The sequence below is a fragment of the Sabethes cyaneus genome, chromosome 2 (genome assembly GCF_943734655.1).
Source record: "Sabethes cyaneus chromosome 2, idSabCyanKW18_F2, whole genome shotgun sequence".
Classification (NCBI taxonomy): Eukaryota; Metazoa; Arthropoda; class Insecta; order Diptera; family Culicidae; genus Sabethes; species Sabethes cyaneus.
In genome coordinates this window covers 128,796,368-128,808,739 of record NC_071354.1, presented here as the reverse complement: position 1 = coordinate 128,808,739, position 12,372 = coordinate 128,796,368, and positions in this window count along the sequence as shown.

Here is a 12,372-nt window from a genome sequence, read left to right as displayed (position 1 = left end):
TCCCGCGCAACTTGCGATGTCTTTTCTGCTTCCCGTAAAAGGCGAATTTCATTTTCCAGGTCTACCACCTGGTGTTGAAGCTCTGCGCAGTACTGGTTACGCTGGTCAAACTGCTTGCGTAAATCTACCGCCGACATACGCTGCAGTTCGATTTCTTTCTCCAGGTGTTTTATCGTATCCCGGAGTGCCGCTTGCTGAGGGCCGTGACGACTGTTAAGTTTGTCGATTTCCTCGCCATACTGTTTCTTAAGCAGCTCGATTTGTTCGCCGTGTTGCTTTTTTAGAAGATTGATATCTGACCGCAAAGCCGCTTGTTGCTGAGTGCACTGTTCGAGCTGATCTTGCAAACCTTCCTCCGATTCACGAATTCGATTCCGCTCACTGGCATTTTGCGATTCCAGCGACCTAATTTTATTTATTAGATCCACCTCTCGCCTACGCCCCTCGTCCACCTCCAGTTGATGTTTCGCGTTCAATTCCTGGATCATTCGAGCATCAGTTTCTGCTTGTCGTTGTAAAGCATTTTGCTTGCGTAGCTCCCCGGTTTCCACACTCCACCGTTTGTAGCAAGGCCGATTCAATTTCGGAAGCATTCCACTATTCGTCGCAGAAACTACTTCCATTTTCAGCATATCCATGCTTGGGAACGGCTGAAGATTGGCGTGGGACAAATTGGGTAGTTTCCCGCCATCACCATTTCCTACAGTGCCAGCTGTTGAATCTTCGGGATTATGAAATGTGAGACTTTGAACGGTACCCGGAATCGATTTTTCCTCTAATTCCGTAGCATCATGAACGGCTTGAGGAACAAGAGCTGCAGGAGTACCTAACGGGGTAGAAGAGGGGTGTACTTCCTGCGCATTACTCGAATTCGCATTCTCTAGTTGATCGTCGTTTAGAGTCGGGGGCGTAGATGTCTTCCCAACGACATCCTCACCGGAAATCTCTGCGATCCCAGTTCGCTTCACCCAATCTGCAGTTCGTTGCGTACTTCGTTGGCTACTGCGCATGCTCCGTACACTTTTCACCTCATCAACGTCTTGTTGACTCAACAATTCATGCTTCCTCGCGATGAACTGTTTCCCGCGCTCCAGCTTTTCACGTAGTTCGCGCTCGACCAAAGCTCTTTCCTTTTCAATCCTTTCCTTCTCTAGGTCCTCCAAAAGTTTTTGTTCTTCCTGCAAACGCTGAAGATCTCGTTCCACTCTAGCTTTTCGAACACTGGAGGTCTCCGAAATGCCACTAATTACGCTCGGTACTCGTCCGGCAACGTTTGTTACACATCCACACACGAAACTAGATGACCGTACCGATTCTGCGTTTACATTGGCGCATGTAAAGTGGCACCAGCCGTTGCAGTTCGAGCACTGCACCATGTATCGTTCTGCGTTGTTTGGTCGATTGCATCGGATGCATTCCTGTCCTTCTCCGCCGTCGATATCAATCATCGATGGAATAAACGAGCTCTCGGAAGAACAACTCGATACCTTATCAGCATCGTCCAAAGTGAGGTTAGTATTTTGCATGGCCTTTGTTCGGGACCGAGTTTGCCGCACGTGTGATTGATTCATCTTAGGATAAATTCTTTGAGAATCTGTTGCACCAGATTTTGAGGGAGTTCCTTCAGCAATATCACAGACCCAGGTTTGGGTGATAATTAGCTCAAAGCTAGAAAATCAATTTATTTAGAATAAAAATATACTCTTTCCTCTCCTACTCACAATTTAGTCTCCCGTACTATTATTCACTTATCTAGTCACAACAGAGTGTAGATTTCTAGTCTATTAGTTATTATAAGTGCATGATATAAATATTCTAGTTTAGTTTTATAAATAGTTTTAATTTACCCGTATTTATTTGCATGTAACAATTATAATTGAGAAATCCGAAAAATGTAACAATCTTATATCAAAGATCCAAGTGAAACTCACCATATATGTCTTAGTTCTGTCACTCAATTTCGCCCGTCATCTCCAATGATGGTTGAGATGTTTGTATCAACTATCGGGATCAGCGTGTCGCGTCGGTTACCGTTTGTTGCAAACGCTACAAGGGGCTGTTGCGGCGAACACTCTGCTCTAACAGGATCAGTCATGAGTTGGCACAATGGCATGCTTTATATATTTTGATCATTTGGGTGTCTCCTTGAACGCTGCAACATTTCGCAATCCGAGATTTTCTGACTGGGAACTCTTTGAGGAGGAACTGGCGACGAAATTTCAATGATTCGAACCGACGATTGTGTCATCAATCGACTTGGATGTGGCTGTAGATGTCACAACATCTTTTATTGCGGAAGCTTTTGAAGTAGCTTGCCCGCTAAAAACTATTAAAACGACTAGAGGAACACCGTAGTGGAACTCTCATCTCGCGGAACTAAAGAAACGATGCAGGAGAGCCTGGAATAGACGTCGGGATGGCGTGGAGCCTTTCAAGCAGGCCCGGAAAGCCTATGCAAAGGCTCTACGATCTTCAGCACGCACGAGCTGGCACAGGTTCTGTAGCAACGTTTCCAGTTTCGGCGAGGCAAGTCGACTTAATAAAATACTGTCAAAATCGAAAGATTATCAGGTTAATAACATTTGAAGTTTGAACGGTGAATACTGTTCGAATGACAATGAAATGCTGGAATCTCTTTTATAGTCACTTTCCGGGCTGTGTGGAACCTGAAGTTCGAAACGATCCAGAAATCGTTTTAGGTGGCTTAGACTCATGGGCTTTTGCTCGGAGACTTGTCACAACTGAAGCGATTGAGTGGGCCGTGAACAGCTTCTCTCCATACAAATCTCCTGGAACAGATGGAATATACCCTATTCTACTGCAAAAAGGATTCAAGTACTTCAAACACATTCTGAGAAGGATGTTTGTGTGTAGTATTGCTATTGGGTATATCCCAACTCAATGGCGTGAAATAACCATTAAGTTTATTCCTAAAGGTGGACGCGCGACATACGAGCAAGCAACAAGTTTTAGACCAATCAGTCTAACGTCTTTCTTGCTTAAATCACTTGAGCGGATTGTTGATCACCACATCCGCGAAACAAGCTTAGTAGAAGTTCCTGTTCATTCAGCACAGCATGCTTATCAAAGTGGCAAGTTTGCAACCACTTTATTACATGATGTGGTGGATAAAATTGAGGTTGCTTTTTCACAAAAGGAATCTTGCTTAGGAACTTTTTTGGATATTGAAAGCGCGTTTGATAACGTATCTTTCGCTTCCATTTTGGAGGCTGCTCGTTATCATAATGTGCCTTCAATAATCATCAAGTGGATAGAACAAATGCTTAGTAACCGATTGCTTTTTTCGTCCTTACGGCAAGCAAGCATTTGGAAGCAAAGTGTTTGTGGATGTCCACAAGGTGGCGTTCTCTCGCCTCTTTTATGGAACCTTGTGGCGGACGGCCTATTGAGGAAACTCAATGGTCTAGGCTATCCGTCATATGGTTTTGCGGATGACTATCTCATCCTAGTAGTTGGAAAGTGCATAAGCACATTATTTGACTTAATGCAGCAGGCACTACGCGTCATGGAAACGTGGTGCCAAGAAACTGCACTTTCGGTAAATCCGAGCAAAACATCTATCGTCTTATTTTCAAGACGTAGAAATACCAATGGAGCTCGCGCTCTGCGCTTTTACGATTCGGATGTTGATGTTGTGAACGAAGTGAAGTACGTGGGGTTGATTCTCAACTCCAAGCTTGACTGGTCCACAAATATTGATTTCCGAATTAAAAAAGCGTGCATGGCCTTTGGGCAATGTAGACGAGCAATTGGCAACTCTTGGGGGCTTAAACCCAAATATATACACTGGTTATACACGGTCGTTGTCAGACCAATACTGGCGTATGGTTGTCTTGTATGGTGGCAGAGAGGGGAAGTTGTGACTGTCCAGACAAAGCTAAACCATCTTCAAAGGATGTGTTTAATGGCAATGTCTGGTGCATTTACTACAACTCCTACTGCCGCCCTAGAAGCTATTTTCAATATTAAACCTCTACACTTCCACCTGAAGCAAGAGGCACTAATATGTGCTTATCGACTACACGCGATTGGCCTTTGGCAGTCTGTGGACGGTTCTATTGGTCATACTCGATTGTGGTCGCAAATTGTTGCTGAGGACAAGTTTGCCCTTGCTCCTAGCGATGTAACGCTCATGCGTACTTTCCCGTATAGGACTTTCTCAAGTGATTTTCCTCCTAGAGAGGATTGGATGTCAGGCTACATGGAAAGGAAAATTTCCCACTATATGGTATGTTATACCGATGGTTCCTTGTACGAAGGTCGCGCAGGTGCTGGTGTTTACTGCCGTGAGCTGGAATTGGAGGAATCCTATTCGTTGGGTAGTTACTGCACCGTTTTTCAAGCTGAAATCTTTGCAATTATGTGCAGAGCTCAGTTTGCACTTCAGAAAGAACTGATAGGCAAGATTATCTACTTCTGTTCTGACAGTCAAGCCGCTATAAAAGCCCTTTGTGCGGTTAATTCTAATTCTAAAACAGTCATCGCCTGCCACACCCAATTAGAAGAACTAAGCATTCTAAATGCCGTTCATCTGGTTTGGGTTCCTGGCCATTCTGGTATAACCGGAAATGAATGGGCTGATGAACTAGCAAGATCTGGAGCAAAAAAGTCGGTTTTCGGACCGGAACCTGCATTACCAATTGCGGCATGTTGGATAAAACAAAAGATTCGATCTTGGTTTTCATCTGAACATGTACGTTATTGGGAAAATCTTGAAACTTGTCGTCAAACGAAAAGTTTCATTGTTAAGCCTTGTGAGAAGGTTGCGAAATTTCTTTTGCAACACTCAAAGGTAAATTGCAGTATTCTTGTCAGATCACTGACTGGTCACTGCAGACTAAATTATCATATGGCTACGATTCAGCGAGCTGAATCGTTTCATTGTAATTTATGTAATCCGACTACGGTACACCATATCACGTAATTTGCAACTGCCCTGCAGTAGCACAATTGCGTCATAGGATCTTTGGATCCTACGTCTTAAATGAATCGGATTTTAGGAAACTAAAATTACGAGACATTTTGATGTTCCTTACCGAAAGCGGTATTGAGCTATAAGCTCTTATTTATCATGAGTATACCCCCCAGGGGGTGTACTTTTGATAAGTTAACTACCAAGGATTGCAGTATCCCCTCGGGGGTACAAAAATCTCTCGGTATATATATGTTTGTGTTTGTCCAAATTCCTCATCCACCCCTTCCTATTCCTCCTGTTTTCCTTCCCGTCCTCATCAGGTAAATGATGACACGGGCAAGATGGGCAAGGCACAAATCTTCCACATGATTGTGAGGAACGTGCTGCTCGAGCCAAAGATGCTGATACCTGATACCTGATCCTTATAGAATCGAAAACTACTGAACCGATCGGCGTGAAAATTTGCATATAGGGGGTTTTGGGGCCAGGGAAGGTTCTTATGATGGTTAGAGACCCCTCCCCCCACTAAAAGGGGGGCTCCCATACAAATGAAACACAAATTTCTGCATAACTCGAGAGCTAATCAAGCAAATGGAACAAAATTTTACATGTGAGTGTTTTTGGAGACAAGGATTTTTTCTATGGTGAATTGGGACGCCTCCCCACTTTAGGAGGGGGGGGGGCTCCTATACAAATGAAATACAAATTTCCTCATAACTCGAGAAATAATTAATCAAATGGAACTAAATTTGGCATGTGGGAGGTTTTGGAGGCAGGAATTTTTTTAATGATGGTTTGAGACCCCTCACCCCTGTGGAACATTACTATATAATGAAACCCTTAATCCACCTTTCCAAGCCTTCCTATATGTAAAAGAAAAATGTAAAACCCGATTTAATCCAATCCATTGTTATACGGTCTTATATGCTATTTGAGTTAGAAATCGACACGTCTTCGGAACATAATTCATCTATTGGTTAACGTTGCGTAGAGCATTGGTTTACATAAAATTTTTGAAAATTGAATAAGTTTACAAAATTTGAACACTTTTAAATTTTGATAGATCCTTTTTTCATGAAATTGCTGAATAAGGATAAGTAAGTTGTTATTAATCTGAGTAAGTGCAAATAAAAGTAAGTTGTAAGAGGTAATCTTATTCTTTAACATATACATTGCCTTGTAAAGGTCTAGTTTATAGGTTTTTGAACTATGCATAATTTCCTGTAATGCCATTCTATTTGATTCACATCAATAGAGTTTTCTTGAATAATTTTCATCAATTTTTATTAACCTTCGGTTACTCATGCTGTTGTATTTTGCATTGGCGTAACTAGGGGGGCTTAGCCCCCCCTAGAAAAATTAGGCTGGATTTTTAAATTTAAGAAAAAACTATAGTTAGATAACTTTACATCTTATTCTTATTCTTATTAATACCAACACAGCCACAATAGAGGATTGCTGGAAATAACTTTAACGATTTCTAATCATAGAAATATTTAAAATTATTTTCTTGTCTGTATTAACATTTGCAAAATATCTGAGATATATTGCAAATGTTTAATCGGCCAGGCCAACTGTGAAGTATTGCCGCAAAGACGATTATAAGAAATAAATCTTGTGTGAATAAGTTATTCCTACATAGATGCATTTCAAAATCAACAGGGGAAGAAGAAACGGGGACGTCTCGTACCAACCGTTTCTGATTAACTGTAAATTTGTTTCGTTGGGAGTATCTCTGCTAATAAAGGTTAAGTGATACTCCGGACCCTCGGGGATGAACTTATGGCATTTAGACCAAAAGCCCGGCTGCTATTGGCCAAGGTTATAGCGCCTTATTTCGCTCACTGAAAATATATAAAATACACCAGTAACCCACATGTAGATAATTAAGTATTTTGGGATATATAAAAATTAATTTAGCAATAGCTATAGCGCCTCATTTCGCTCTCTGAAATTATACAAAACATAAAAATTGCCAAAAATATATTAGCATAGCAAAATAATGATATGCTTAATAGAACAATATATCAGAAGGAATAGACATGTAATAAATTATGAGTAATGAAAGTTATCGGTTCCATGTAGCAACTTAATATCTTCTGTGTATCTTCAATCTGAAATACTTCACCACGCTTTCGTTAGATTTTCCCGTGATGCTCCGATGCTTTTAGTTTCTCTGTTTTAGTCCTCGTCTGTACCACAACTATGATCTGTGACAAAAGTTTTCACCGTCTTCTTCATGAATTACTATCCACTAATACAATTTACCATTGTCACTTTGTCATATCTCACCATTCCAGACTCACAATTCCATAGTTCGTTCTTAGTACTAAAATAATCGCATTATTAACCACAAATATCAGAAAAGACTGGTCTTCTGTATTCTAAACGGTAAAAAATCGTCACGCCCAAATCAAGTGTTCTTGCATTTGAATCAATCTGTTACGCAGCATTGAATATTGAAGTGATTTAGTGTTGATTTTCGAGAGATTTCCATTTTTCGAAGAAGAGATCTATCATTGAATACTATTCAATGGAAATCACCATCGAATCATAATGCATATCTATTGAATTTGCAACTAACCATTTTTCGCATTTCACAACTGTCAAAAACTCGCGAAGTTTACTTCAGTAATCGAAAAACAAAGTATCCTTCAGAGCAGCTGAAGGGTCTTGGCGCGGATGTGCGGAGTATCCGCCGCTCCCGCACCGGCGACATGATCCTTGAGCTCAAAAAGGATGCCACTGAGAAGGGTTCTGCCTACAAAGTGCTGGCAGAAAAGGTCCTTGGTGATGGCATACAGATCCGCGCACTGACGCCTGAGCTGACTCTCCAGCTTAAAAACCTGGACGAGATCACTGAAGCGGTCGAACTGACACGAGCTCTCAAGGAGCAATGTAACGTGGTGGTGACTACCGAAGCAGTTCGTCTGCGCAAGGGACCGGCGGGAACCCAGGTAGCTACAATAAGACTTCCACTGGTAGACGGGAATACAGCCCTGAAGGCGGCCAAGCTGAAGGTGGGATGGTCCGTATGCCCACTGAGCGTGTTCCAGCAGCCGGAGGCTTGCTTCCGGTGCTTTGAGCGAGGGCACAAGTCCTGGAGCTGTAAGGGGCCTGACAGAAGCCACCTGTGTAGAAGATGTGGCGGTGCGGGCCATATAGCGAGAGACTGTTCGGCGCCGCCCAAGTGCCTGATATGTACAGGCCAACGGGACGCTAAGCACACAACAGGAGGCTCAAAGTGCCCGGCAGGCGCGCCTGCGACTAAAACACGGGCGTAGTGCAGGTAACGCAACTAAACTTGAACCACTGCCATGCGGCCCAGCAGCTGTTATACCAAGCAGTTACTGAGTCGTTGACGGACATTGCCATCATCTCGGACCCATACCGCATCCCTGCCGGAAACGGTAACTGGGTCTCGGATAGGTCCGGGTTGGCGGCTATATGGACGACAAGCAGGTTCCCGGTTCAAGAGGTTGTGTCAACTGCAGACGAGGGATTTGCGGTTGCCAAAGTGGGTGGAGTGTTCTACTGCAGCTGTTATGCTCCGCCGAGTTGGTCGATCGAGCAGTTTACGCGGATGGTAGACCAAGTATCAGTTGCGCTGACTGGTCTAAGGCCGGTGGTTGTGGCGGGCGACTTCAACGCTTGGGCGGTTGAGTGGGGAAGTCGTCGCACGAACCATAGGGGTCGGATTCTGCTTGAGGCTCTGGCAAAGCTCAACGTAGACCTGGCCAACGTCGGCACCACAAGTACCTTCAGCAGGAATGGTGCAGAGTCTATTATCGACGTGACATTCGGCAGCCCTGGTCTGATAGGAGACTGGAGGGTAGACAATGGCTACACTCACAGTGACCATCAGGCGGTCCGCTATGGTGTTGGTCAGATAACGAGGCGGCAGGCGGCGGGTAGAGCCAACACTCCAACCACCCGTGGGTAGAAGACATCATACTTCGATCCTGAAGTATTTGTGGAAGCGATCCGAAGAGAGTGCGGTGATCGCGATATGCCCGATCCGAACGCTGATTATTTGGTTGAGGTGCTGTCGCGAGCGTGTGACGCCACCATGCCTAGGCAAAGCCGACCTAGGTATGGTAGGTCACCGGTTTACTGGTGGACAGAAGAAATTGCGGAACTCCGCGGAGCCTGCTTTCGTGCAAGGAGAATTATGCAAAGAGCTCGTTCGGACGAGGGCAGAGCAGAATGTCGAGTAGCACTAGTCGCTGCACGCGCAGCGCTTAAGAGTGGGATAATAGCTAGCAAGCGAACCTGCTTTGAAAGGTTATGTGCCAGTGCCAATGCGAACCCGTGGGGTGATGCCTACAGGATCGTAATGGCAAAGGCCAAGGGCGTGATGGCACCCGCAGAGAGATCGCCAGAGATGCTGGAGCGGATCATTGAGGGCCTCTTTCCGCGCCACGAGCCAAGGCCCTGGCCTCAGGCCGCTGAGTCGTCCCACGGCCGACGTTCCAGTATCTCAGACCATAGCGTAGGATGGTCGGTCTCCGGGCCGAACATCCAAAGTAACGTGGGCGACGGTGGTTTAGAGGTCGGGGAGGAAGTAACGGTTACGAACGAGGAACTCATTGAGATCGCTAAATCCCTAAAGGTGAGCAAGGCACCGGGACCAGACGGAATCCCGAATATGGCCCTTAAAGCGGCTATTCTGGAGGCTCCCGAATTATTCGGGGCAGTAATGAGTAGATGCCTGGAAGCTGGCAACTTCCCGGACAGATGGAAACGACAGAATCTGGTCCTATTGCCGAAGCCGGGAAAACCTCCGGGTATCCCCTCGTCATATAGGCCGATCTGTCTACTCGATACTGCCGGCAAGGTGCTGGAAAGGGTTATCCTTAACAGACTCGTACAGTACACTGAGGGTACAAACGGTCTGTCAAGGAACCAATTCGGCTTCCGAAAAGGCAAATCTACGGTGGATGCCATCTTGTCTGTCACTAAGACAGCCGCCCAGATAACACAAAATCGTAATAGAAAGTTCATAATAAATCGTTTTCAAGTCAATTTCCCATTGGAATTGTATAATAATTAGAGTATGTCAAATCGAAGTGAACAATAAGTTGTTTTGCAGTCGTGCGTGCCTTCATATACAATTCATGACTGTGAATTATAAAGCAGTATAGACGATTGCAATATTTGATTATATCTTTATCATATATTCAGGAGTATTTAGTTGCGTGTCATAAAAACTACGCAAAAAAGAATTACAAATAATTGTCAAAGCTTTCGCACGTATATCGCCTCCACTTTGGTACATATATGTTCTTATATGGCGTGAAATATAACTTTTTCGTTCAGATATGATTTCGTATATCTCAGTTGCAATCGAGATATACAAACCAAATGGTTTACTGGGCGAGGTGGCAATCCAGCCCAAGAGGACAGGTATTCGCTATTGCGCAGTTGTCACGCTCGACGTGAGAAATGCGTTTAATAGCGCTAGCTGGGACTCCATAGCCAACTCGCTTCGGAACGTCCAAGTGCCGGTGTCGCTGTACAGGATCCTGGAAAATTATTTCCAGAATCGTGTGCTATGCTACAACACGGAGGAGGGTCAGAAGTGCGTTCCAATCACCGCAGGGGTTCCGCAAGGTTCCATACTGGGCCCGGTGTTGTGGAACGTCATGTATGACGAGGTGTTGAAGCTAAAGTTCCCGGTAGGGGTGGTGATTGTCGGCTTTGCGGATGACATCACCCTGGAAGTCTATGGTGAATCTATCAGAGAGGTTGAGTTGACGGCTGCCCACTCTATAAGCATTGTTGAAGATTGGATGCGATCCAGGAAACTGGAGCTAGCGCATCATAAAACGGAGGTTATCGTGGTGAACAACCGCAAGTCGGTACAGCAAGCAAAGATCAGCGTCGGGGACTGCACTATTTCGTCAACGCGGTCCTTAAAACTTCTGGGAGTCATGGTCGACGACAAGCTCAAGTTCGGGAGCCACGTCGACTATGCCTGCAAGAAGGCTTCCACAGCTATTTCGGCATTGTCTCGTATGATGTCTAATAGCTCTGCGGTATATGGCAGCAAACGAAGGCTATTAGCCAACGTGGTCCAGTCTATGCTTAGGTATGGCGGACCGGTGTGGTCATCGGCGTTAGGTACCAAAAGCTATCTAGCCAAGCTGGAAAGCACCTATCGTCTCATGTGCTTGAGAGTGGCGAGTGCGTATCGCACAGTTTCACATGACGCAATCTGCGTCCTAGCAGGTATGATGCCTATTGGCATTATCATCAGCGAAGACGTAGAGTGCTTCAACCAACGAGGAACTAGAGGCATACGGAGTACCACAAGATCGGCCTCGATGACCACATGGCAGCGGGCATGGTCTAATTCCACAAAAGGTCGGTGGACACACCGACTTATCCCGGAACTATCTGGGTGGGTCAACAGGCGCCACGGCGAAGTCAACTTCCACCTGACACAGATTCTGTCAGGGCATGGTTGCTTCAGACAGTATCTGCATAAGTTTGGGCATGCGGAGTCCCCCGCGTGTCCCGAATGCGTGGATGTTGAGGAAACGGCAGAACATGCTTTCTTCATATGCCCTCGTTTCGCGGGCGCGAGAAGCAGCATGATGGCAGTGAGCGGACAGGACACTACCCCGGATAACTTAGTCCAAAAGATGTGTTCTAGCTCGGACATCTGGGGAGCGGTCAATGCGGCTGCTACCCAGATTGTACTCGAGCTACAAAACCACTGGAGAGCCGATCAACGGCGAATAAACAGCCTAACTACCATAGTCCAGTAGTTATCTAAGCGAGTGCATTAAGCACAATAGCCCCTCCCTGAAGTAATACCGATAAGGTGGTGCCAGGGGGGATTGAGGCTGGAGACTCGAGTAGGGTTTTAGTGGGTCGGGATCCTCACGCCCCATGAGGGGGGTCGGGATACCTAAACCCCACTCCCTGAGGTATCTTCTCAGGTGTCTGATAGTACCGTATCTTCTAAGGCGCTCAGCAGATTTCCCAACTCGTAAAAAAAAAAAAAAGTATCCTTCAGTAGGTAATCGAAAAAAAATCATGAACCCAGAAGGTGAAAATACGTTTTCGACTGAAATTAATGCTATTCTAGAGTGTGAGTATAGCTAAATTATGTATGTCGTTAAAATTAATAAATTGTCATCTATTTTCAGGTAGTTTCTGGTTTCAGGTTGGACCACCACGGTTATGACAACAATCAACCATATTTGGACATGCCTGCATTACAAAGAACAATCCACTTTATTTATTATCAGCTGAGGTTAATTTTTTATTTGTATTTTGTTTAATTAAATTAATAAAAAAATCAAACATATTAATAAAAAAATCAATCGTATACAGTACCGCCCCGCTAATCCGACAAATTTATAGCCGGATTAGCGAATTTTGACTCGATAATCCAACAGCCAAACTGAAGTCAGTGTGAGTTTGAA